At 44.8% G+C, this 26,244-nt stretch overlaps 1 protein-coding gene and 1 long non-coding RNA gene across 22 annotated transcripts in view; one reads left to right on the forward strand and one right to left on the reverse strand.

Annotated features, from left to right (window-relative positions):
• The window catches only part of LOC131280405 (uncharacterized), an 86,109-nt gene extending 73,991 nt beyond the window's left edge, over positions 1–12,118 (reverse strand). For 7 of the 17 annotated variants that reach the window (XR_009187954.2, XR_011645485.1, XR_009187964.2 and 4 more), the window contains exons 1-3: positions 11,981–12,110; positions 6,979–7,093; positions 4,122–4,399 (exon numbers count right to left, since the gene is read on the reverse strand). This is a non-coding gene — a long non-coding RNA (uncharacterized lncRNA). Of the gene's footprint in view, positions 1–225; positions 349–585; positions 689–4,121; positions 4,400–6,978; positions 7,094–8,722; positions 8,850–9,039; positions 9,189–9,249; positions 9,307–11,980 lie in introns of those variants that run through there. The other 10 variants (XR_009187960.2, XR_011645482.1, XR_009187958.2 and 7 more) reach the window with 8 other exon arrangements.
• Positions 12,119–12,194: 76 nt separating this feature from the next.
• LOC101443777 (uncharacterized) overlaps positions 12,195–26,244 on the forward strand; it is a 39,121-nt gene continuing 25,071 nt past the window's right edge. For 2 of the 5 annotated variants that reach the window (XM_058307095.1, XM_058307107.1), the window contains exons 1-4: positions 12,195–15,826; positions 16,114–18,000; positions 18,579–18,663; positions 19,622–19,698. The gene's annotated coding sequence lies outside the window, so the exon portion shown is untranslated. The other 3 variants (XM_071207567.1, XM_071207571.1, XM_058307110.1) reach the window with 3 other exon arrangements.

Below are 26,244 nucleotides of genomic sequence, written 5' to 3' on the forward strand. Positions count from 1 at the left end.
ATTAAATTACTTCAAGGGTCACCTCTCACCTGTGCCTCTGTGCATTGTGGAAGGAAAACAGGCGTGAGGGAGGGGAAGGCAAGCTGACAGTCAAGGACCACAAGGCCAGATGTGCTCAGAGACCTCGTCCTTCCGCCTGTGTAAGAGCACACCCTGCCTGCCTCTTTCTTAAGAAGAGCACAGTCCTGAAAATTCAACTGTGCTGAGAAATCACCTGGAACTTACAGAAATGTCCAATTCTAACAGCAGAGTGTATTTTATGGCGTCATCTGTAGTGAGTTGAACTGCCTTTGAAATTGGAACTTGAAAAATTGAATTCACCGAAGTCACAGATGCTTGGCTTTCCCCCTTGAAAGACAAATGTGGTGACACATAACTCAATAAAATTTTAAATTATACCAGTGCTAAACTAAGTGGCTTACCTATGGGATCTTATAAAATGTCCTGGCCATTTAAGCATTCTCCTCTAGGGTAAATGACTATAGACGTTATTTTTCAAAAACTGACTCTTACTCTTCCATAAAGAAGCTTATGTATATTTCTAAGTACTTGTCTAGTAGACATTGGAATTTCTGGAATACATACCGGGAACACCAGAAGCTAGCATTTTCCTGAAAAGGCCTAGTAGTCTTCTAATTAACTATGTAGAAGGAAATGGTATTCATGTCAATATTTCAGGAAAGGTGTCCTGTAAGAGAGGACAGATGTTTCAAGATGGCTAGAACGTGTCTAGACAGATGGTCATGGAAACTGAAATCTTTTACCTTATCTAGTTTTCTTCCTCTTAAATGTAACTACTCCACATGTCTTGTGGCTCCCACACTGGACAACACAGGTCTCAGGTAACCGCAAAGAAATCCAATTCTGCACTAGAATGCCACCCCTTTCCTAACTAGTTGTCAAGTTTTAAACTAGAAAACTACAGGCTAAGAGGGGCTAGTCACTTAACTTTGGCTAAGTGTTAGGTGGGAAGCTGGGAGAGGGGTCAGGGCAGAGAGTAGAATGTGGTGAGGACCGAGAGGCACCACCCCCCTGCTTTCAGGCTCCAGCAAAGGCAGGGGCGCTGCCCGGACGTGGCCCTCGGTGCAAGGCACCCGAGAGCTTTCAGCACCTCAGCTCACGCCTCTGCTCAGAGGAAGCCCACGTCCAAGCACAGATCCGTGACCAGAAAGGCGCAGCGCCTCTGTGCCTCTGAAGGTCCACATAGCTCCAGAGACCCCGTAGGCACGGCGGGGACTTTGCTGAGCCTGCGTCACAGCTCAGCAACTCACAGTGGACAGTGCCGCCACCCCTCCATTCCTCAGGGATGCCCTAAGATGCACCTCATAGCCTGACTTCCAGAACCCAGGCTGTGAAAACTGTGCCAGAGAGGCCCAAGAAAGAAGCTAGAGTGGGAGTTTGGAGTTGAAGGCCAGAGGATGGGGCTCTCATCTCCTGAAGCCTGAGGGGAGAGAAAGCTAAAACCAGCCTGACATGGGAGAGAAGGGGACCCTGACACATGGGAGAGGCCCCTGCAGCTGAACGTCCTGAGTCCTTTACCCCTTAAGCCAAATGGACGCAGATGGAGATGCTCCGTGACAGCACCTGAGGGCAGTTACCAAGGCCACCAAGACCAAGCTGGGGACAGCAGCATGAGTCTGAGGGGTTCAGTGGGGGCCCCCCACAGTCCAGGTGACAATAAATAGCCAGGCATACCAGGTGGCTCAATTATCTTGGTAGATGGGAGAGCTGGAGTGGCATGACCCTTAGAATTAAATTAACTGAGATGGCCAAGAGGACTAAGAGGCTCTAGGGCCAAAAACAAATGGGCAGCCAACAAGGACACTGGACCAACACTTAAAATGAAGACAAATGAAGAGTGAATGACCAGAAACCGAGGGCAGTGGCCTGTTTAAGATCTCAGTTCTTTTCCAGCTTCCACACCTAGAGTCCAGGGAATGCGGGTGAGAGCGGCCCCAAGGGAAGAAGGACTCTGCATCCAGTAAGGATTCCCAGTCCCTTCAGAGGGAAAAGAGAGCTGCCCAAATGCTTCAAGACTGTTAAGAGAAGGCCATGCTGATGCTCATACCCAGGGACCAAGAGGGTCACCATGGCCCACCGACTAGAGTAAGAACACTTGGAGCCAGGCAGCAAGGGCAGTTCTGTCCCAGTCCAGTCCAGTAGGTCCACGGAAGCCAAGACCCCACAGGGGTCATTTCCTGAGCCTTCAAATGTACAATCGGAATCATCACGCCCAGTAGTCAGTACCAGCCCACACTGAGCTCCTGACCTGTGGGTAGAGGCATCGTGGTGAAGTCCAAGAGGAAGCCTTCGAATTTCACAGAACTCTTCCTCCCACCAAGTTAGAAAATTTTTTAAAAAACCATATATGTAACATTCTGGGAAAAATGGTAGAAATCAACACGATCCTCAAAAACTTAAAAGTTATGGGGGAGAGTCTCCACCACATCTCCATTTAATTTGCTGATCTGGTCTCTGTGAATACCAGATGGATTCTGGGGAAGGAGCTACTGCAAACTCAACTAGTAGTTCCAACTGTGGCCTCCATTCCAGATGTGATTTCTTTGCTAAGGCAGACTGACTTGGCCTCAGGTCCATGGGATGTGGCCACCGATTTACCCAGTGCACCCTTTCTGCCATCCTTACAACGAAAGTAGATTAGATTCCGTTCACATTCACTTGGAACAGACAAGGGCATACATTCACAATTCTGCCCCAGGACTATGATAATGCACTTACCTGCTCTTACATAAGATAGGCTAAATAAATCCAGAACATCTGGACATTCAGCAGAACTGTGTACTAGCTCACTACATCAGTGACATTATTAAACAGACAGTGAGCAAGCAGCAGCTCGCAGGCCAGCATCCAGGAGTTGGGAACAAAACCGCGGTGAGGCAGACTGAGTGGCCACCACATCCATGCTACCTTTAGGGCCTAAGTCTAGTAGTCTGGTAGGCAGGACATCCCACCCCAAGTCAACAATGTAGTACTGCGTCTTGAATCTCACTCCACGCAGAAACAAGTCTGGAGGGCCTCCTCAGGCTCTGGGGCAGCCCGTTCCACACCTGGGCGCAGAAAGGCTGCTTGAGTGGAGCAGGCCCAGGTGATGGTGCTCTAAAAGGTCCTGCTGCCGCCCTGCACTACACAGGAGAGAAGACCGCATGCTATTAGAGATTAGTGATGGGGCGCAGATGCCATGCGGGTGAGCCCCAAGGGGAGTATCTCAGCGCAGGCCCCAGCGTCCTGGAGCAGGGCCATGCTAAATGCAGCAGAGAATTACAGTCTTTTGAAACCCTTTCCTGACGGGTACAACATGGCCCTGGGAGAGGCAGAGCACCTGCGCAAGGCCCACAATGGGATCACAAACCAGGACTACCCATTGCAAGCTGTGGGAACCGCCAAGCCAGGGCCGGAAAACTCAGCAACAATGCCCTTAGGACCTGGAGCCAGCTGGTTCAGTATTGAGCCAAACTAGGTCCCCAGGGCACAAGCAAGCTGAGCCAGCAGGCGGCCGAGGAGCCCATGCCGCCCCACACTACTGCAGCTCACACCTACAGCTGCAGGGAATTAGCCTAGGAACAGCTGGTAATTCCAGATAGATGTATTGGTAACAATCTTACACTCTCAACAGAGAGAGTAAATTAGAAAGGAGGTACTGCTAGAGGCACACGGGGACTACTGCAAGACATTACAGCTGCTAGGATCACAACTTCTCCAGTAAAAATAAAACTTTTTAAAAGACAGTCTTCAATTCTATCTGGGGATGTGTCTGAGAATTTCATTCAAGACTATCTACTGACAACTATAACTAGTACGGGCAAAACAAAAACATTAAAAAATAAAATAAAAAGACAGTATAACTAACAAGAGAAGTAAAAATGAGGTAAAAATCTCTGAGGAGATTTCCAAAGGAAACAAACTGTCCTAAATGCTTCAAGAGGGCAAAAGCCAGCTCTGAATACTACTACTAATGATGATAGTTATTAAAAAAAAATCTTTGTCCATTTCTGCTTAAAATACAAGGAAACATACTCTAGAGAAATATCCATTAAAAATTAATTAAATAGATGCCAAAGCAATTTTGAAAATGAAGAACAAAGCTGGAACACTGACATTACCTGATTTTAAGCCTCATTTTTCAGAGTGAACAAGGCAGTACAGTTTTGACAAAGTATGGTGGAGTGAATTGTGGATCCCAAGGGGACATGTTTCTGGCCTTGGTCGGCATGCTGGTGTGTGGACCCTTAGTGAGTGGTCTCTTCCATGGTTCTTCAGGTAAGCAGGCTCCTAACTCCATCAGGCTGGGCTCCAACCAGGATTAACTGGGGTCCTTTCTAAGCAGAGGGAAAGTGAGACGGAGAAAGAAGCCACAGAAGAAGCTGCAAGTCGACCGAACCTGGAAGAGAAAGGACAAGATGCCGTCACGAGCACTGCCATAGTAAAGAAAAAGCCAAGGAAGTCTCAGGCTCCCAGCCGCTGAAACTGTCAGCCACTGAATTCCTGCTGTTAAGCCAACCCACTGCATGGCATTTGTTTTAGCATCTGGAAATAGAAACACAAAACAGTCTTCAATGGAACAGAACAGAGAGATCAGCAATAAGCCAATGTATTTGACTGATTTTTCACAAAGTTGCAAAGTTAATTCAACAGAAAAAAAACACAGTCTTTACCACAAACAGTACTGAATATACATATGCAAAAAATACAAAGCCAGAGCGACACTCACACCTTACACAAGAATTAACTAAGATTGAATCAAGATACAAATGGAAAACCAAAAACAATCAAACTTCTGGGGAAAACAAAGTAGAAAATCTTTGTGACCTTTGGTTAGGCAAAGATTTCTCAGACACAACAATAAATGGACTATAAAAGAAAAATGCTGATAAACTGGATTAAAAATTTGAAACTTCTGCTCTGCTAAAGAAACTTTTAAGAGAATGGAAAGACCAGCCACAGACTAGGTGAAAATATTTACACAACACATATCTGACTAAAGGCCAATATCCCGAATATATAAAGTACTCTTACAACTGAACGAGCAAACAACACGAGATAAAATGGTCAAAAGACCCAAACTGTTATTTCACCAAAGGAAACACAGATGGCAATTCAAAACATGAAAAGATGTTCAACATCACTTGTCATTCATTGGAAATGGAAACAAAACCAACAAGAACAATAAAATTGCAAATTAAAACCAGCTCAGGTTAAAAATCCTGGCAATGCCTCTACTGGCAAGTACATAGAGCAACTGGAACTCTTACACATTGTTGGGGGAAATGTAACATGGTAGAGCCACTTTGGAAAACAGCTTGGGAATTTCTTATAAAAGTAAAAATACACTGAACGTACAACTCGGCAATCTCATGCCTAGCCATTTACCCAAGAAAAATGAAAAGGAAAAAGCGTGCACCTGAATGTTTATAGTGGTTTTACTCTTACTCATCAGGAACTAGAAACAACGCATGTGCCCTTCAATCAGGAAACAGAGAAACTATAGTATATACAATGGAACACTACCTATCAATAAAAAAGGAACACACTGCAGACACAAGCAAGAACACAGACTAATCGCAAATGCATTATGCTCAGTGAAAGAAACCAGACTCAAAAGGCTGAGCACTGATTCCATTTATATGACATTCTGGAAAAAAGCAAAACTGTAGGGACAGAAAGTAGGTCACTTGCCAGGACAGGAAGGGCAGGGACGAGCTCTAGGGATGCTGACCCTGAACCCCAGTGAAAGCCACTGCCTTGCACGCTGGGAACTGCAGGTAAAACAGCCCCAGAGCACCCATGGGAGACAGGGGATGAAGAGCGACTCTATCATCGAACTCGGCATCAGGACGTTTGGAAAATATTGATCAGCTCGCCTGTAACAGCTTACATTTCCACTATTTACTCTCTGCATTTGTAAAATAGAAACACTCTTTTCTATTTTACACTACTCCTGTGTTTTTCCAACCCGTTATCCTCTGTAGCAGGTTGATATAGCTATGAATTCCAAAAATACATACCGGATTATGTTTGTAAACTGGTCTGTACCTGGGAAGGATTAAATTATGATTAGGGCTTTGACTGGGCCCCATCACCAGAGTGTTGACTCCTCACCCTTTGGTGGGTAGGGACTCAAAGATAAAAGACATGGCAAAGGACAAAGTTGGAGATTTGGATGTGGGAGATTTTGATGCTGGTATGACTTGAGTGAAAACATAACAAGTGTCTCTGACACACAAAAGTAAAGTGGTAATATGTAGAAATGCAAGACAATAGCAAACTTGTCATTGGTAAATACATCTCTCGTGAGTGAAAGTTCATTTAATACATGCATCAAGTAAGAAAACAAAACAAAAACAATCGTGAGGATGTGGGTGCTGTCACCGGCTAAAACAGTTAAAGGCCAGGGGCAAGTGCGTCAGAGGGCAGCACCTGTCAGATCTGTGAATAAACACGTGAGGAGGACCTGAGCCGGAGGTCTCAGGGTGAAGTTTTGGCAACTTTATCAAGTTGTAAAAACAAGATCAAATAGAAGTCAGGAACACAGAAATTGAGGCGGCAAATGGACGCTGTGATGGTGAGGGACGGAGCACCAAGGAGGGCCTCTGAGGCCACAGTCCAATGATCCGTCCTCTCTCAGCGAGGGCGGCTCTGTTCTCCAGGTCTTCCCTGGGGTGCACAGGAGATGGGGCACCCAGGTACACTCTTAAGTCCTAAAGGAAAGGCTAATTGTAGCAAATACACACTTCAAAAGAAACGCAACTACATGGAGGCATGTTTTCTAGTTCCTCCCAGTAGCAGATACTGAAGGAGGGACACCTGAAAACAAAAGCAGATCAAGAGGTGAATCAAGCTCTAGCCCAACTTCTTGAGTGCAGGAGATGAAAAAAAAAGAGGCAAAACTCATTAACTCCCATGCTGTGGAAATAAGCATTTATTAGGACAATAAGTGTTTGTGAGGCACACTGTTCTCACCTCACAGTCATCTGCACATCCAAGTCATAGAAACGCTGGGCTCCGAGCTCTTGAAGTCGTCTGTCAATCATCTTTCCCCCGTTACAGAAATATGTGTATTCTGAATCGCCCAGACCTAAAAGAGCACAAATAAATTCCTAGTGCACAATAAATTTTAAGTTTAATGCAGATAGAGAACACATAAACTAGTTTAAAAAATACAAAGAACAGATAAATATCTAAAACAATATTCTATGCACATATCGATGGAATGAAAAATAATGCATAGGTTCCCATTTTCTTAATTTTTTTCTTAATAGTAAATATGCAGATATGTTCCTTCTACTTTGTGACATAAAATCAAAAGACAAACTGAAATAAAAAAATACTTTTTGAGAACTGTTTACAAATTTTTCATATCTCATAAGCCTTAAAGAATTGGGTAGGTTTTGAAAAAAACATAGTACCTGCATTTCTTAACTTTTTTGAGTTAGAGTAGGGGTCTGCAAACTATAGCCGGTGGGGCAAATCCTACCCTGGACCCACTGTGTAAATAAAGTTTTACTGTAACACTGCCAAGTCAACTGATTCATGTACTATTCATGGTGCCTCCAAGCTCCCATGGTAGTTACACAGTGGTGACAGAGACCACACGGCAGGCAGTGCCCAAACCATTCACTATCTGGCCCTTTGCAGACACAATTTGCTGATCCCTGATCTAGAACATACAAGTGTGGCAGCAGTATAAACAATCAGTTGCTACAAATGTTTCTCCGTTAAAGTAAATTAAGAATGGTTTCTATACTTCACGGCAAGAAAACAGACTAAGTTGTTGTTATACTTTGTAGAAATTTTAAAATTAAAAGCTTAAATTCTAGGTTGTTTAATTATCACCATGTTCTTTCCAATGAAGAAAGGGTTGAGAAGTGGGGGGCCCACCTATGGGTCTTGGATTGGATTGACTAGAACAGGTGAGCAGGCTGCAAACATCTGTCTTTATTAAAGTTTTGAAGGAATTCTCCAGCAATATATGCTCACTCATGAAAACTGGAAAACACAAGAAAGGATATAAACATAAAATTATAATAAGCCTACTACCTAAATAGAGTGACTGTTAAAATTCTGGTATTCTGGTGTTACATTTTGATGGAGCCTGATCTTAACATACACACAAATGGTATTTTATAACCCATTTATTTTGGTTAACATTTTCCTATAACTCTTTCCCCATTAGTAAGCTTTGAGTAAAGCAATTGTAAATGCTATAAAATATTCCCCTACGTTTAGACATGACCGTTCTTGGTCAGGGTCATGAAACTCACATTTCTGATCAACTGTTTATTAGGGCAAATTCCACCCTTGCAAGATCCCCTGATAGGTGGGGGGATTCTTGAAGGTGAAGGGCACAGACCTCAAGCCAGGAATATGAGACCAGTATCCTCCCTATGGGGCCCCACCTGACTGTACTTATCCTGCTGATCCTTGATCTTGATATTTTTAAACAATACTGCACAGTTTAATCTAGACATTAGACTCACCTGGGTGCTTTTCAAAACAACTGATTCTGGGCACTACCTGAGAACACTTCAGTCAGAGTCACTGCAGGTGGGCCCAGGAAATGGAATTTACTCAAAACTCCCCAAGGATCCCAATGTGCAGCCAGGATTGCAAGCCAGGCTCCTGCACTACAGGTATGGTTCTTAGACAAAGGAACCTTGCAGAGTCACCTAGGAGCTTTTCACCAAGACACAGCATTCAGGCTTACCCTTTCAGGCACTCGACATTAGAAGGAGTCAAAAGGTGGTGTTCAGTGGTTAATATTTTGGAAGTGACCCAGGTTGAATTTGATGAGCACTCTTGGTTAAGACTGCTACTCAAGGAGTTCCACAGAGTGGGCTGAAGATTGGGGGAGCATTCACACAAGATGCACTTAATTCCATATTTTGTTTTCTATTCAAACATTCAAAGTAAAAGCAAAAAGACAAAACCCCTGCAACTATATTTCATGGTTCTGAAAGATGCTTTCAGACACCAGAGTTAAAGCTAGTAATAATACAGTAAAGCAGGACCAGGAAATGTTACCCAATAATCCATATTGCAGGGGAGCAAAGAAATCATCTGGCAGTGTCCTGTCCTGTACTTCTGTAACAAACTTGTGGGCTGTGTCTGGTGGGTCCCCAGGGCCCGTGGTGGAAGCAACGATGACGAGGGGAGCCGTTTTGATTCTTAGACTATACGACAAAACAAGGGCAGCGTTTCAGGGATCGAATGCCAGATGTATTTTTGACTTACCATGTCAGCAAGGCAATATGCTCAGCTTCCTCTCTTGCATTTCCTTTCCATTTCCTCCTAACCAGGTTAGGAGATGTAGACAGAAGTGACCATCAGGGCAGGGACGAGGGGAAAATGGGTGTGGCCCTGCACTCCCTGCTCAAACGAGCCGTCCAATGAAACAAAGGGCATCTGCTCCCTCTATGCTCATCGGGAGGTCAGGGGAATTTAACATTTCCCTCTCTCCTTGGGCCTTACTAGAGAAGCAGAGGCGCACCCCACTGCAGTGTCCATCTAAAGCGTTCATCCAGTTTAGGAAAGTCAGAAGGAGACAAAGCAGCTATCACTGTGTCCTGGGCCAAATGTGAACGCGAGCTCTCATCTGCAAGGCCACTGACAGGGCCATCACAGCACTAGTCTGGGGAACAGTTTTCACATGAGAGATAACCAGGGAAATCTAATGCTAAGCATGGTTCTAAGATGGGAGAAATAACCACGAACAAGCACAGAACACAAATAAACCTAAGGGGCCTTGATGACAGCGCTGAGCATTGTGGTGAGCTGCCAGGGGGAAGAGATGCTGCGTAGGTGGGGGCGTCTTTTCAGAAGAAAGTAAAAACCAAAACAAAATAAACACAAATAAAAACAAAGCATAGGGAAACGGACTTTGGCCCAATGGTTAGGGCGTCCGTCTACCATATGGGAGGTCCGCGGTTCAAACCCCGGGCCTCCTTGACCCGTGTGGAGCTGGCCATGCGCAGCGCTGATGCGCGCAAGGAGTGCGTGCCACGCAAGGGTCTCCCCCGCGTGGGGGAGCCCCACGCGCAAGGAGTGCGCCCGTGAGGAAAGCTGCCCAGCGTGAAAAGAAAGAGCAGCCTGCCCAGGAATGGCGCCGCCCACACTTCCCGTGCCGCTGACGACAACAGAAGCGGACAAAGAAACAAGATGCAGCAAATAGACACCAAGAACAGACAACCAGGGGAGGGGGAGGAATTAAATAAATAAACAAATCTTTAAAAAAACAAAACAAAACAAAACAAAAACAAAAACAAAGCATAGGGATTTTGTGAAATTGGGGGTAGTCGGTATGCGGGGGGGGGGGGGGGGTGCAAATTCAGAAACAAAGAGAACAGAAACCCACTGCCAAGGATTAAAATGGCAGGACAATGAGGGAGGAACAAATGGGATACTCTGGTGTAGAAAGGAAGCAATGAAAACCCAGTTCTGGAATCTTCAGCAAGATAGAAAACCAAAATAAAACCAGTCATCTGAACTGCGAATGACAGAAGGCAGAGAAGTTAATGGAACACTTCAAAGTTGGAAAACTAGAAGTGTTATTCTACCTTTTGACTCCTTCTAATGTCGTAGGCTAGAGCCCACGTTGCCTGAAACAGTATAATCCAGAGGGCTAAAAAGGATCACAGGAGAACACGGAATTGAGTTGGGTCCTATATTCCGTCACAGAGGAACTTCTGCAGGAGCTGGACATAAAATACACGTAGTGTCTGGCCTGAAGAAACTGAATCTTCCCAGATCCTAGGGTCAGACCACTTGGGTTTGAATTCACGCACTGCTATTCACAACTGAACCTTTGGGTAAGCTACTTAACTATCTGTGCCTCAGCTCCTTCATCCTTAAAACGGGAATACTACTTACTTGATAAATTATATAATTCATGTAAAGCACTTGAAACCATGCTTGAGACATTGTAGTGCTCACTAAATCTCAGGTATCTTTGTTTGCTCTTTTTCAAAAATATGAAAAACAGGTAAAAGTAAAAATTCCATTAAAATTATAGGATTATTGGTCCCTATGTGACTGACGCTAGTACTAAAGAGAATAAGTTAATTGAGCAATACACTTAATTTCACACCAAAAATACACATATTCATACCAAATACGGGAAAACATATCCAATCCACTCAAATCGTTTATTAATTCATTTATGTTTTCCCCTTAAGAGATTGCAAAAAGACGTGTGGACTTTTTTCCATAGCCGTTCACTGTCTAACCTGGAAAAGTCTCAATCTGTAAGAAAAGATTTTAGGACAATCTAAACCAAAATCTTCGCTGTTGAGGAATCAACAACTGAGCTTTATGCTTCTCTGAAGCGGAAAACTACAACTAAGGACGAATTAAGCTACAACGAAATCAAAAGGTAAAAGAATCCTGTTAAGCAACACATTAAAAGAGGAAATCACAGAATATCCATATGGACTGCAGCAGCAGACTCAGTTAAACGAATGAATAGATAAATTATAAGGAATAATCTGAATTCAAGACGCATTCGGGCGTCCTCGGCTCTGTTCAGGGCAGTGATGGACACGCCACGGCTCCCTGTCCTAACTAGCCATCTGCCTCTCCTGCGGGAGGCCCGGTTACTGCAGGCGCCTGAGGGGGTAATCCCCACAACCAGGGGATCGAGTAGGGGCTGGGACCCCCGCGTGTGTCAGGAGGCCCCACGCACCGCAGGCCACGGGAAACGAGACGCGGGCAGCGGGATTGGCCCCGGCGAGCCTCCCAGAGCGCGGCCCTGAGCGGCCTGCGGGCTCGGCCCTGCTCCGCCCCCGCCCTGGCCCGGCCTCCGGGAGCCCGGCACGCGCGCGGTCTCCACAGCGGGCAGCTCGGCCGCGGGAGGGACGAGGCGGCACCCGCAGGGGGGCAGGGCGAGGGCGACTACTCGCCCGGCCCCGGACCGCCGGCACGGGCCGGGCGGGCGTCGCAGGCCGGGGAACGCCGTCCAGGCTCTCACCTGCGCCGAGTCCTCGCCCGCGAGGGACCCTCACCCGAGCAGGGCCCACCGGGGACGCCGTGGAACGCGCGCCCGCGGACCCGCAGCCTGCACTAACGGTAAAGCGCGCCACCTCGGCGCCCCGACCAATAAGACGGTGAGCGCGGTGGCCAATAGGAAACTCCGCCTGGAGCTGGTGCCAATCACGGAGCACCGGAAGTGGGCGTCCCGCCCGCCTCCCCGCCTCCTTCACGGCGCACCCAGCGGAACTCAGGGTGTGGGAGGCCCGGGGGTGTCTGGTGCTCTCGGTTCACACGGTGCCCCGGACGGCCGCGCTGCCTAGAGGGCCTCCCAGGCTTCCAGGTTCGTGTTCCCGCCGCCGCTGCCGCCAGCGAGCGCGAGTGCCTGGGACGCCGGCGTGGGGGCCGGCCCGCGGGATGTGGCTCCTTTCTTGCCGAGGAGGGACTAGGCCGCCGGGGTCTCCTTCCCCTGTCCTTCAGATTCCCCCGAGCCCCCAGGGGGGCGTGTAGGAGGTCGCCTCTTCCTCTTCTTTGACCTTTTGCTCCTTTCTTTCTACTTCCACTGGCCAAGCTAGGCCTTTTTCCTTCCAAAATCTTAACCGAACCCCAGCTCCGAGGGAAAACCAACTCTTTAGGGCCCTTTTCCCTAAGCCTAACCTATCTGGGGTTTTACAACTTTACCCGTTGGTCTCGTTGAGTACATTTTTTAAAAGAACCTTATTGACGTATATCACTCATTTATAAACATACATACACAGTAAGTGTATAATGATAATTGTGAACTTACAAAACAAACATGTATAACATCATAATTCACCCTACCACCAATAACTTGCATCGTTGGTAAGCCTTTTTAACTAGTGATTAAAGAGCATTGTCAAAATGTTCTAAACAAAGTATTTTTCCCCCCAACCATTGCTATTACCATTGCCCTTATGTCATTTATATATGAACACACATAAACAAAATTAAGTGCATAGTACAAGTTGTGAACTTACTGAGCAAACATGCATAACATCATACAGGGGACACATACATCAACCCTCCTCCACCATATTGCATTGTCATGAGACGTTTGCTACAAATTATGAAAGAATATTGTCAAAATCTTACTACTAATCATAGACCTTACCTTGCATTTGGTATGTTTTTCCCCCACCTCACACTTTATTACTTTTTAAATATATTTTTTATGACAGAAGCTGTAACTTCTATAAAACAATCATGCATATGTGCAGAATTCCCAAACAACACACCTCCATGAACACACCACAATGTAGTCTGTCATTTGCTAGAGATAAAATAATACCATCTGACTGATACCATGTCCATGGTGTTCATTTGGCTCACATTTTACATACTGCCTCAGTATCAACACAGTACGTCTTTCACATAGATACAAGAATGTTCTATGACTACTACTAACCACAGTCCGGAGGTCACGCCAGCTGTATTTTTCCCATGCTTCTCCACATTCCCAACACCCTGCGGTAGTGATCGACATCTGTTCTAGCTAACAAAGGACACTCTTGCATCTGTACCATCAACCACAGTTCTCGTACACCTCTTGGTTTAGTGTGCTAGCCAGTTCCTAGATTATTCTCTAGCATTCTGTCAGTTGACATTTACATAACTAGACAACGATTTTCAGTCACATTCCCATTTATAAACTAGCTGTTATTCACTGTGTGTTACCATCCACTCTATACATTTCCACGCTTTTACAGTAAAGCTACTTAAAACTTTTACGTATGTCAAACATCAGTAGTCCACTCAGTCCTCCTCTTAGCTCCTTTAAGAATCCAACACCTACCACCCGGTCTTGATATTTTCCAATAATTTCTTCTAGAAGTTTTATGATTCTTGCTTTTATATTTAGGTTATTGATCCATTTTTGAGTTAATTTTTGGATAAGGTATGAGATAGGGGTCCCAGTTCCTTCTTTCTGCTATGACTGTCCAATTCTTTCAGCACCATTTGTTGAATGGATTGTTCTGCCTGAGCTGTGTGAGTTAGACAGGCTAGTCAAACATCACTTGACCATCCCTGTGAGGGTCTGTTTCTGAACCATCAGTTTGGTTCCATTGGTCTATTGTGTCTGTCTTTAGGCCAGTAGCATGCTCCTTTTACCAATATAGCTAGGTAATATGGTTTAAAGCCTGGAGATGAGGGTACACTTTTCCTTTTTATGATGTTTCTGGCTATTCAGGACTCCTTACCCTTTCAAATAAATTTTATGATCCTGTTTTCAATTTTTCCTTTATTGCTGGTGAAATTTTTAATGAGATTGCATTAAATCTGTATATCAATTTGAGTAGATTTGTCATCTTCATGATATTTAGTCTTCCAATTCATGAGCATGGAATGTTCTTCCAGTTATTTAGGGCTTTTATGATTTGTTTTAACATTGAGTTGCAGTTTTCTGAGTACAACTGCTTTACATCAATGGTTAAGTTTATTCCTGACGATTTGAGTTTTACCTATCATATTTTATTTTCACTACTCTTTTGACACTTTTAGTTACTTTTATTGATGTAATCTTCATTTCTAGACTCTCTTCCAGGCCTCTCTCTCCTGTCTTTTCAGGCTGTTAGCACACCCTCTAATATTTCCTGAAATCCTGGTTTCTTGCTCAGAAATTCTCTGTTTCTGTTCATCTGTGAATATTTCTAATTTAGCCCTCAGTTTTGAAAGACGGTCTTGGTGGATATAATATTGTTGGCTGGAAGGTTTTCTCTTGTAGTATCTGAAATATATCAGGCCACTGTCTCCTTGCTTCCATGGTTTCTGGTAAGAAATCCACATTAATCTTATTGGACATCCCTTATATGTTATGCATTGCTTTTCTCTTGCTGCTCTCAGAATTCTCTCTTTGTCTTTGGCATTTGATATTCTGATGAGTATGTGTCTCAGAGTTGGGCTATTTGGAATTTTTCAGATGGGAATACGTTGTGTTTCTTGGACATGGATATCCATGTCCTTCAATAGGGTTGGGAAATTTTTACCATTATTTCTTCAAATATTCCTTCCGCCCCTTTTCCCTTCTCTTCTCCTTCTGAGACACGTGTGTTTGCATGCCTTTTGCTCTCATTTAGTTCCCTGAGACCTTATTCAATTTTTTCCAATCTTTTCTTCATCTTTTCTATGTTCACTTTCAGAGGCCATTTCTTCAAACTCATGGATCCTCTACTCTGCCTCCTCAAATCTGCTATCCTATGATCCCAATATTTTTTAAATCATTGATTGCACCTTTCATTCCTGTAAGATCCGCTATTTTCCTATGTATGCTTTCAAATTCTTCTTTGTGCTCATCCAATGTCTTGTCAATATCCTCAATCTCTTTAGCCATCTCATTGAATTTATTAAGGAGATTTGCTTGAGCATCTGTAATTAATTGTCTCATCTCCATTATGTCATCTGGAGGCTTATCTTGTTTCTTTAACTAGGCCATAGCTTCCTGATAATTGCTGTGGAATGTAATTTTTTGTTGGTGTCTTCATTCTGACTTAATAGAGTATTTTTTCTGGGTGCAGTTTTTCTCTTTAGTTTAGGGCTTCCTCTCCTTTCCCCTTGCTGGTTGTGCAGTAGGAGCCAAGCATGTAATTGTTGCTATGGAGGCACAACCTTCCCTAATTGCACCAGGGACCAATGAAGCTTCTTCCAACTTTCTCCTTTGCCATGGCAGGGACAGAGGCACAGTTGTGTGGACTAATCCAAGCGCAGGCCTAGACGGTAGTTGCCCAGAGAGACTGATGAAGCTTCACATCCCTTTCTCCCATGCCTGGGGCAGGGATGGAGCTGCAGGTGTGGGCAGCAATCTATGAAGTGTGGATCCAAGAAGACTGCAGTGAGTAAATTTACTTTAGAGCAAACACAATTCCTTCCTTCCACCTGTTATGTATGTACATAGGAGGCATGGCTAAGAGCTAGACTGTGAGTTGAAATCTCATCAACTTCGTAACTAGCTGTATAAACTGGGCTTCACGTTTCTCATCTGATTTCCCTGTAATTATTTTAGTGAAAAAATTATTAAGCTTGTTTTTGTTTCTCTGCATTAGTTTCATAAGAACTGACGATGTTGGGCAACTCTTGTTCTCCATATATTTGACCATGTTTTGTTTTGTTTTCATTTAGGGATAGATCAAGAGGAATTGAGAATCCCATGGCATGGCTTTACTCACCTTGTGGAGGAACATTTGTCATTTGTTGGATTGTCTACCACACAGAGCTGTGGCTGGTCTGAAACATCAAGCTGCGAATCATGTTCACAAGGCAGCCAAAGTGCATCCGTGTCCGTTGCTCTTTTCACAACAGTTGACACCTTCCAGGGTCAGGTTCCATCATGCCTGTTATATAAAGTTCCATTCAGAAAATGGAAATGACCCCGATCCAGTTGGTGAGCCAATGTTTTCTCAAGTATGGGACTGGATGAGGCTGGAAGAAAATACTGACAACATGGATGAAGAGATATTTTACAGGAAACTAAGCAATGTCACTTCATCAAAAGAAGTGTTAAATTTTATAAGCACATTAGACACTTTGCCTGATACTGGGGCAGCAAGAGCTTTGCAGTGGATATGCAAAGTGGAAAACAAAGATGGCAACAATAAGATGCCACAAGAAATCTTAGAGGTTAACGCCTTCAAAGCTTTATGCTTTCATTTCAAACAAGATCCCTCACATCTGTCAAACGCTGGTTCAGTGACTGCTTTGCAAGCTCTGATCCTGTTGCATGGGGATCCTCAAGTGGCTTGTTAGTGAGCCTGGTGGCAGAGTGCCAGAGTAATCTCAGAAAGGGTAGCCTGGAAGTTCACAATTTCTGTATTCTTGTAGAAAGTCTGATAAAACTGCCGGGTCCAGGTTGTGTGACAATAGAATTGATTCTATGTCAACTGCAAGATGAAAATTTGGAGGGAAACAGACTTGGCCCAGTGGATAGGGTGTCCTTCTACTACATAGGAGGTCTGCAGTTCAAACCCCGGTCCTCCTTGAACCGTGTGGAGCTGCCCCATACCCAGTGCTGATGCATGCAAGGTATGCTGTGCCACGCAGGGCTGTCACCCACGTAGGGGAGCCCCACACACATGGAGTGCGCCCTGTAAGGAGAGCCACCCAGCATGAAAGAAAGTGCAGCCTGCCTAAGAATGGCGCCACCCACAGGGAGAACTGACATAACAAGATGATGCAACAAAAAGAGACACAGATTCCCATGCCGCTGACAACAACAGAAGCGGACAAAGAAAGAGGACGCAGCAAATAGACACAGAGAATAGACAACCAGGGTGGGGGTCACGGGAGAGAAATAAATAAATAAACAAATCTTAAAAAAAAGGAAAGAAAAAAAAGAAAATTTGGAAACATTGATTGCTAAGGATATGGTGACCTTCTATAGACTACTCCAGGCATGTCCTGAAAAAGCAGACCATCGCCAGATGTTTTTAAATAGGATGAACAACTGTGCTGTGTCAGTAGATTCCCAACTGAGTCCTACAAGGATCAGCCAAATGCTCAGGGCCTTAGTGGTCCTTTAGCAAACTCAGGCACTTCCTCTGATTATAAAATTGGGTAAATATGCTGTTAGGCATTTCTCTACTTTCACTAATGAAGAGCTAAGTAAAATCTGAGAGGTTTCATTTACTTTGGGCACATGGACAGACTTTTAACAAAAGCCTTGGAGCAAAACATAGCTGTACTTTATCATTCTTTGAATCCTGAAGTTGTCAGCAAAATTATGGAGTACTGCAGTACAAGACTGATTCTTTCAACGCGCATCTTGGAAATCAGTAAAGTTTTCACTTAATTAGAATTCCGTGTTAATTGAACTGTTTGGAAAGCTCAGTTATTTACCACCCAATGCCTCTGCTTTATGTAAGAAGCTAGAAAATATTCTCTTCACACATTTCAATTCTTTTCCACCCAAAGTCCTACTGAGATTTCTCCATTCATGTTTGTTTATTGAACGCCATTCAGTCGACTTGATGGCAAAACTATTTATCCCTTATTTTCTTCAGCAGCTGCAAGGTGAGTTGGTTATGACTTCTGAGAGTGGAAAAAGGAACTTGTGATGCTCTGAGGCCTGTGGACCTTTTACATTGAGTGATGCTGTGCCTTTGTTTCTCTTCCCTAATGATCCCAAAAAATGTCTGAAGTGGCAGGCTATCAACCCAGGTTAAAGAATGCGAGAGCATCTTCTGGAGGGAGGAAAGCAGTTTTGGGTAAACAGATGCTGCTGTGTTCTCTGGGGATACGGTGATCATGAAGCAGAGGAATATGCTGTAGGTTGAGAGCAATTCTAATCCTTTGCGAGGATGGCACTGATCATCTTGACTTCAGATATGTCACATTGCTGGATCTCTGTGCTTAAAGATTTCCACTAATCCCAATAACAGAAGTTAGGAACTTGGACTTGTAGAAGCCAAAATGAGATGTCACTGGTTAAGCAAGCAAGAGGGCATAATTCTAACAAGTTCATTTTCCAGTGTCGCTTAAAAGTCCATCACGCTTCTGGAATGAATGAATTCCTGTGGTGTGTTCATGATTTTTTTCATTACATGTACCAAAATTCAAATATAACTGATTGGGATGCTTTTTTATTTCAGGTGAAGAATCATATCTGGACAGATTGAGTCTGCCCAACTGACACAATTGTACTTATCCTCAGTCCTAGAATGTCCTTTCTATAAGGTAAAAACAAAAGCCTATGGCATTATTTCACTGAAGGTGAACAGTTTTCTTGTGCCCCTTCTGAAAACTAAGTTGGTTCTCTTTTGACCTGTCTCCATAACCTTATTAAGAGGAAAACTTTCATTTACTTGGAACTAGGTGTGACAGCAAGCCTTTTCTTTGATAAATTGGCCCCATTTCTGTCTCATCCTGTAAGACCACTTCCTGCTGTATGAGATTACTCCACGGTTTCAAGGGTTGAAGGTGTATACGTCTTAGTGCTCCTTGATTCACTTTGAGGGTTTTAAAGGGTTTTAGTGCATACAAGAGCCGTTTGATTAAAACAATATGAATCTCTGAACTCTATAAATCCTAATTTTTCAGAGTCCATAGTCTAAACTTCCCATGCTATCTCAAAAAGTATATTTTTATCTGTTGATTTGTTTGAATCAGGATCCAAAGGCCACACATTACTTTTAAGTGTTATGTTTAGATGTTTAGTTTCTTTTTCTATAACTGTACCTTTCCCTCATCTAGTTTTCATATCACCAGTTTATTGGGGAAATTGGATCAGTTGTTCTATAGAGTGCCCCACATTTTTTATTTGGTGTTAATTTGCTCTTCTATTTCTCTCTTTCCTATCAAGCTGAAAATTAGATCTGCAGACTCACATAGATTTGGGTTGAATTTCTCAGCGGATACTTCACAGGTGGTGCTATTTCCTTTGCTTCATACCTTACATTCTGGTTGTCCCCTTTTATTGATGCTGATTAAAGATGGATCCGTGGGCTCCTTTATTATCAGCCTGATGCCTTCATTATACAGTTCCCCACTGTATCAGTCAGCGTTCTCCAGAGCACTCCTAATGACAATGTATAGTGTTTACAGTTAATACATTAATTTTATTATAAATATGACATCTTTTATATGTTATATGCCTATATATTATTTTATATTATTTATATATTGATTCTTTTAGGAATTGGCTCATGTGACCATGGCACTAGGAACTTCGAATTCTGAAGGGCAGGTTGAAAGCTGGACACTCTGATAAAGGTGATTGTGAAGTCTGGTAATTCCATAGTTCCTGGGGAAGCGATGGAAGTAGGGGCAGAAATTCTTTCTGGTGTCTGAAATCCTTTTTTAGTTTTGGCTTTTAAGACCTCTAGCCGATTTCATGAGGGGAACCCCCGCACTGCTGGAGCTGGAAGGAGCCCTGTGTGTTTGGGGCAAGAAGGAGGGTCAGGGCGGGAAGAAAGGCAGGCAGGAGGTGGCTGGGAGAGGGGAGAGGGACTCAGGACATGCAGGTGTGGTCAGAGGGAGGCGGGCTCACGCCGCAGAGCCTGAAGGCACTTGAAGAGCTTTGCTGTCACCTCGGAGGGACCTGGGGACACTGGTGGGTTCTGAGCAGAGGCCCAAAGGCTCGCATGGTAAAGGGGCCCACAGGCTTCAGAGTAGCCTGTGAGGGACCAGGGTGGACCCACCTGGTGCACCACGGCAGGGTGCAGGTACGTGGGCACTCACATGACACAACTAAGCAGGGTGCAGGTGTGCAGGCACCCACCTGGTGCACCATGGTGGGGTACAGGGGTGTGTCCACCTGGCGCCCCTTGGTGGGATTCAGGCAGCTGCCTTGGCATACCCCTGCTGATGGCAGCATCTTGATGAACCCCCACAGGAGCACGGACAGCCCGTTTGGGTGCTGATGTCTTCCCCCTACGGGAAGCGCATCCACCAGCCCGTCGAGCTGCTGATCCGTGACCATGGCCACACCCATCAGGTGATGGCTGACTTCCACAAGCAGAACAACATCCCCAGCATCAAGGCCCCCAGCTTGGGACACAGTTCTCCAGCCTGAAGTTTGCCCCAGGCCCCAAAGGCCCAGGGACTCCTTCCACAGAGAGGGGTGCACCTGGGGACTTCCGACCCCCTTGTGCTGACACCTAGAAGCTGCAGCAGTGCCCTCGCCTGGTCTTAGGGTGGGGATGATGAACAACGAGCAGCTTCGCTAATGGACCTGCGCCAGGGCCAGGCAGACACCTTTAAGACTTGGGGCGTCCGGCAGGCTCGTTTTATGTGAGACTATTTCAGATTAAGGGATGCTGGTGCCTCATTCACTACGGGCACCCCCATGACATGAAAACTTTCCCCACCAGGAAGAGATGTGATGTGGGGGCCTTTTTGGGGGTTGGAGTTGTCCTAGGTGGTGCTGTGGGGACAGTAACCAGACATTGTATGTCCTGCCAAGGCCCACTGGGTGGACTGGGGGAGAGTGTGGGCTATGGTGTGGACCATTGATCATGAGGTGCAGCGGTGCTCAGAGATGTATTCACCAATTGCAATGAATGTCTCATGATGATGGAGGAGATTGTTGTTATGGGGGGAGGAGTGGGGTGAGAGGGCTGGGGGATATCTGGGGACCTCATTTTTTTTAATGTAACATTAAAAAAAATAAATACCAAAAAAAAAACTTTCCCCACCTTAAGTGACTGGGATTTTTTCTTCTTCTTTATTTTCTTTTAAATGTTACATAAAAAAAATATGAGGTCCCCATATACCCCCCACCCCCCCCCACACACCACCCCTCCCACATCAACAAACTCTTCCATCATTGTGGCACATCCACTGTACTCGGCAAATACGTTCTGGAGAACCGCTGCAGCCCATGGACAGGGGTCCACATTGTCATCCACACTCTCCCCCAGTCCACCCAGTGGGACACGACAGGACACACCACATCCAGCATCCATCCCTGCAGCACCACCTAGGACAACTCCAAACCCTGAAAATGCCCCCGCACCATATCTCTTCTTCCCTCTCCCTACCATCAGCAGCCACCATGGCCACCCTCTCCACATCACTACTACAATTTCTTCCCTTACTATTCACTGTAGTTCCCCAGCAGTACACCAGTAAGTCCACTCTAATCCATACTCTATTCCTCCATCCTGTGGACCCTGGCTTTATTTATTTTTTTTAAAGATGTATTTATTTCTCTCCCTTTCCCCCCGCCCCAGTTGTCTGTTCTCTGTGTCTATTTGCTGTGTGTTCTTCTTTGTCTGCTTCTGTTGTTGTCAACAGCACTGGAATCTGTGTTTCTTTTTGTTGCTTCATCTTGTTGTGTCAGCTCTCCATGTGTGCGGCACCATTCCTGGGCAGGCTGCACCCTCTTTCACGCTGGGCGGCTCTCCTTAGGGGGCACACTCCTTGTGCGTGGGGTTCCCTTACGTGGGGAACACCCCTGCGTGGCACGGCACTCCTTTCGTGCATCAGCACTGCGTGTTGGACCCTGGGATTATTATGTCCAGTCTGCTTCTACATCAAGAGGGGATTTAGATTCCACATGGGTGATGACTGCAATTCTCCTGCTTGTAGCTGTAGGCACTCTTGGCTCCCAGGTTGGTGATTGACCCTCTTCACCATCCTGTCAGCTGGCCAGGGTAAGTCCAACAAACCAGAGGGTAGGAGCTACAAGTCTGCTGAGGCCCAGGGCCTGGCATCACATGTACAGTTCAGAGATTCAGGTCTCCTGAGTATACACCAACCCAAACGCAACCACAGGTCCAGTAAAAGTAACAGAAGAGGCATGTGTAGAAAGGTTATATCTGAGTCCAACTCCATCACACTCAGGAACACAAACTCCAAAGTAGGGCCAACTGACATGGCTCTGAACTCCAGAGCCATCTGCCTTGACCCTAGAACCTGTGGGTCGCTGCAGTCCTCAGGAGAACCAGCACCTGGGTTTCCATCTACCTTGGCTGTCTCTGGTACCCTGCTGAGGCATGCCTAAGCATCACCCCCTGATGACCTCCCGACTCTTCTTTGGAGACTTTTAGCCATATAAAATCACTTGTCCTTTCCGTTTCCGCCTTTTTTATCCAAAGTCAAAAAGCAGTTTTTAACACCTGCTATTACATGTAGGCTGAGATATTCTGCTAGTCTGAGTTGACCTCTTTGTTCATGGTCTTTTGGTAGTTACATCATCAGCTGGTGCTCGGTAGGAATCCCTCGGTGCCAGGGAGGCTCATCCCCGGGAGGGACAGGGATTTTTTATATTGAATTACTGCTTATTTCTAGGCTTAGTGACTTCTAAATATTTCTTTATTCGTTGGAAACCAGGTGTTGTATTATAGGTGCCTTTTATTTTTTCAAACAATTAGGAAAATTTTATTCAGAATGCCTTTGGTTCCTTTATATCATAATGGTAAGACCATAACAGGAAGTATAGAGTTTGGGTTACAGACATTTTTATAAATTACTCTTTCGTCAGTCTTGATTACTAGGAAAAACAAAGCATCTGTAGGAAGTGCCTTCATCTCAAAGTGACTGCAAGAAATTAATTGTAAACCTAAGTTATTTTCATTGACTTTAAATTAGGCCATTAACCTTTTAGTGCTTACATTTAAGAAGCAGGGATTGAATCGGGCAAGATTTCAAACCATCTCACATTTGTTAGACAGCTAGGGAAATTAAATGTATTTCTGTAGACGGGATGTTTTCAACTTAAAGGTAATAAATATGCCCATTAAAGTGACAATCAACAAATATATTCTTAGATTAAAATAATTTGTTTTGCTTTATGAAATTTCCACCATTCGTCAATGATGTTCTTTCTCTTGTTAGACATATCTAGAGCAAGGGGAAGTGGAGTGGTTGCTGCCTTTAGGAATTGCACATTGAGTTTGGACAAAGAATAACATAGAGGATACAAGAAAAAGCCTAGTCATTTCTAAACAGATGCTTTAAAAACTGGAATTTTAAAGGGTGTGGACTTAAAGTTTGTGTTTTTAAAGGATTTTTTTTTCTTTTCTCTTCTCTTTTTCACCCTCTCTTTGTTTGTACTCACTGTCTGCTCTCTGTGTCAAGCTGCTTGTCTTCTTTTTTTTTTACGGGGCACCAGGAACTGAACCTGGGACCTTCTGTATGGGAGAGAGGTGTCCAACTGCTTGAGCCACATCCGCTCCCTGCCTTTGCAGCTCTTGTAGTGTTTCCTCATTGTGTTGTCTCGTTGTGTCATCTTGTTGCATCAGCTTGCCACACCAGCCCTTCGCGTCAGCTCACTGTGTACTTCGTCTTCTTTAGGAGGCACCAAGAACCGAACCCAGTACTTGCCAAGTGTTAGGCAGGTGCACAACTGCTTGAACCACATCTGCTTCCCGTAAAGTGCTTTTAAGAAAACAAGACTTCCTACAAAACTTAAGGGTTTAGGAGAACTTTGAGGATGAGTATTTTACTCACCTACAGATGTCACTGTTCACTGAACTGACAGAAATGAACTCCAAAGCTTCTGATTTGCATGTTTAGCTCACAGAAGTGTTTTCAGTTGCCTGGAGCACAAAGAGCTTTGGGTAGGTTTTACTCTGTCTTAGAATTCAGGGAATAGGCAATTTTCCAATCCAGTCTTGCCTCAGCCACTAAGCAAATGAAAATTTGGACAAGTCCCTTATCCTCTCTGGAACTCAGTTTCCTTTTTGTAAAATACAGGGGGCTGGTCTAGTGCCTGGCCTCTCAGCCAGAGGGTCTCAAGCCTGGCCTTGAATCAGAGTCACCTGGACAACTGTCCAATAAAACAGCCTGCCCCATGCATGGAGTTTCTGATTCAGCAGGTCTGGGTCTGGGTCTGAGAATTTGCATTTCCAACAAACTCCCAGGTGATGCTGTGGCTGCTGGCAGGTGGGTGGGGGAACCCCACTCGGAGAGCCCCTTGTGTACACAGAGCTTCCTCTGGTAGACTCTGATCGTGATGCTAATTGTTTTTAAAGCCTATAGTATAGAAAGACTGCTGATAAATCTTCAGGAAGAAAAGTCTTCCTTTTGTGTTCTTTTACCAGAAACCCCAAATTGAGATAATCCCATGGGGGTAAGGGGTGGGGACCCTATTTAAGGGAACTTAGCCATCAGTGGCTGGGGATGTTTCCATGGGCAAGTGAAGGGAGAGGCTGTGTTACTTCAGGAAGGTCTCTAGAACTCCTGCTGACCGACATTACAGGTGACAAATGGAGCCCCAAGCCTTCCATTCCAGGCAGCAAGTGCAGGGAAAAATGCACTTGCACTGGTTTTCTTCCTTCAGCACCTTCTGGAGATTTAGGTATATTAAGGCCAATGCTGAGCGGAGATTATAATATCAAAAAACTCATGATGTAGACCGAAAGTCAAACAAATCATGCTGTTTTCAAACTTGAGTGATGAGGGATAGGAGTTCCTAGAAATGACTTTAACAGTATATGAGACAACGCATGGCCAGGTTCTCTTAGATCACCTCCTTTAATCATGATCCAATCCCATGGGCTATGGGACGTGGGGGAGGTTTTATCCCGTTTTACCAGTGAGGAACATCCTCCTATGTGAAGTTCAGAGATGTGCTCCAAGTTAAACAGCAAGAAGCAGTCACGAGTCAACTTGCATTCAAAGTTGGGGTTTGCACTAGAGAACTGCTTTCCTAATAGGTCATCAGGTCATCCACCTGGAGGCTGCCCTGAATATAAAAAGAACCAAGTTTGCCCAATGAGCCTTTTATTTGAAGTTTTGGTTTTAAAGATTAGATTACCCATGATTGCTAGCTTTCATCCTTTGGCAAAGTATGACTTCTTGATGTTGTAAGGAGGACCTTTCTGTGAGGTGACTTAAGGTGTGTCCCACCTCAGTCAGGAAGGGTCTTAATCCTACTACTGGAGTCCTTTGCAAAAGAATGAAATCCAGACTGAGAAAACCACAGACGGAGCAGAAGCTCAACCTCAGAGGAACCGGGAAGAGAAGGGAGAGGCCAGGAGATGCTGCCTTTCGCCTTGCCATGAAACAAATGAGGACCAAGGATTGCTGACAGGCAACCCAGAGAACCACAGTCTTAGAGAAGAAAGCATGACCTTGATCTGGGCTTTCTTTTAAATTGCTATTTTTAAAGTCAACCCCTATCATGGTGTTTGCTTGAGCAGTCTAGGAAACTCAAACGAGTGCAGTTGCTGATAGAGAATCTTTTGAACATTTGTGTTAGGTTGCTAAAGGCTACCAAGGCAATATATCAGCAGAGGGTTGGCTTTTACAAGGGGGCTTTATTAGCTTAAAACCTTACAGTTTTTAGGCTGTGAAACTGTCTAGTTCAAGGCTCCATCAGGGGATGCTTTCTCCCTGAGCTGCCCCTGTGGGCCATCAGGCACAATGGCATCAACAGCTCCCCTCTGCCCTCTCCTCTGGGCCCTGTTGCTTTCAGCTTCTGGAGACAGTGGTTTCCCTCAGCTTCTGGTTCCTGGGGCCTTCCCGCTCAACTTCTGGGCATTTCCTCTCTGTTTCTGCAGCTTTTACTGTATCAGCGTCTTTTTAGTCTTCTGTGTTATTAAAAAAGTACTGCAGTAAAAGGATCAAAACCTGCCCTTGGCCCTGCAGTCTAATCAAAGGCCCTTAAGTGAAGTAATTTAATCAAAAGGCCCCGCCCTCAACAGGTTACACACACAGGAATGATTAGCCCAAAGGACAGTATTTTCTGGAGTCCACAGAATCTTCAAATGGCTACAGCATTCAAATACTGTTTTCCCTGAAAATATTCTCCAGAGATGCTGTAATTAAAGCTGGGCTTCTAGGTACATGGAGCCTGCTTTCTTTCACTTT

Source organism: Dasypus novemcinctus, chromosome 2 (assembly GCF_030445035.2).
Source record: "Dasypus novemcinctus isolate mDasNov1 chromosome 2, mDasNov1.1.hap2, whole genome shotgun sequence".
In the NCBI taxonomy this organism is placed as follows: domain Eukaryota; kingdom Metazoa; phylum Chordata; class Mammalia; order Cingulata; family Dasypodidae; genus Dasypus; species Dasypus novemcinctus.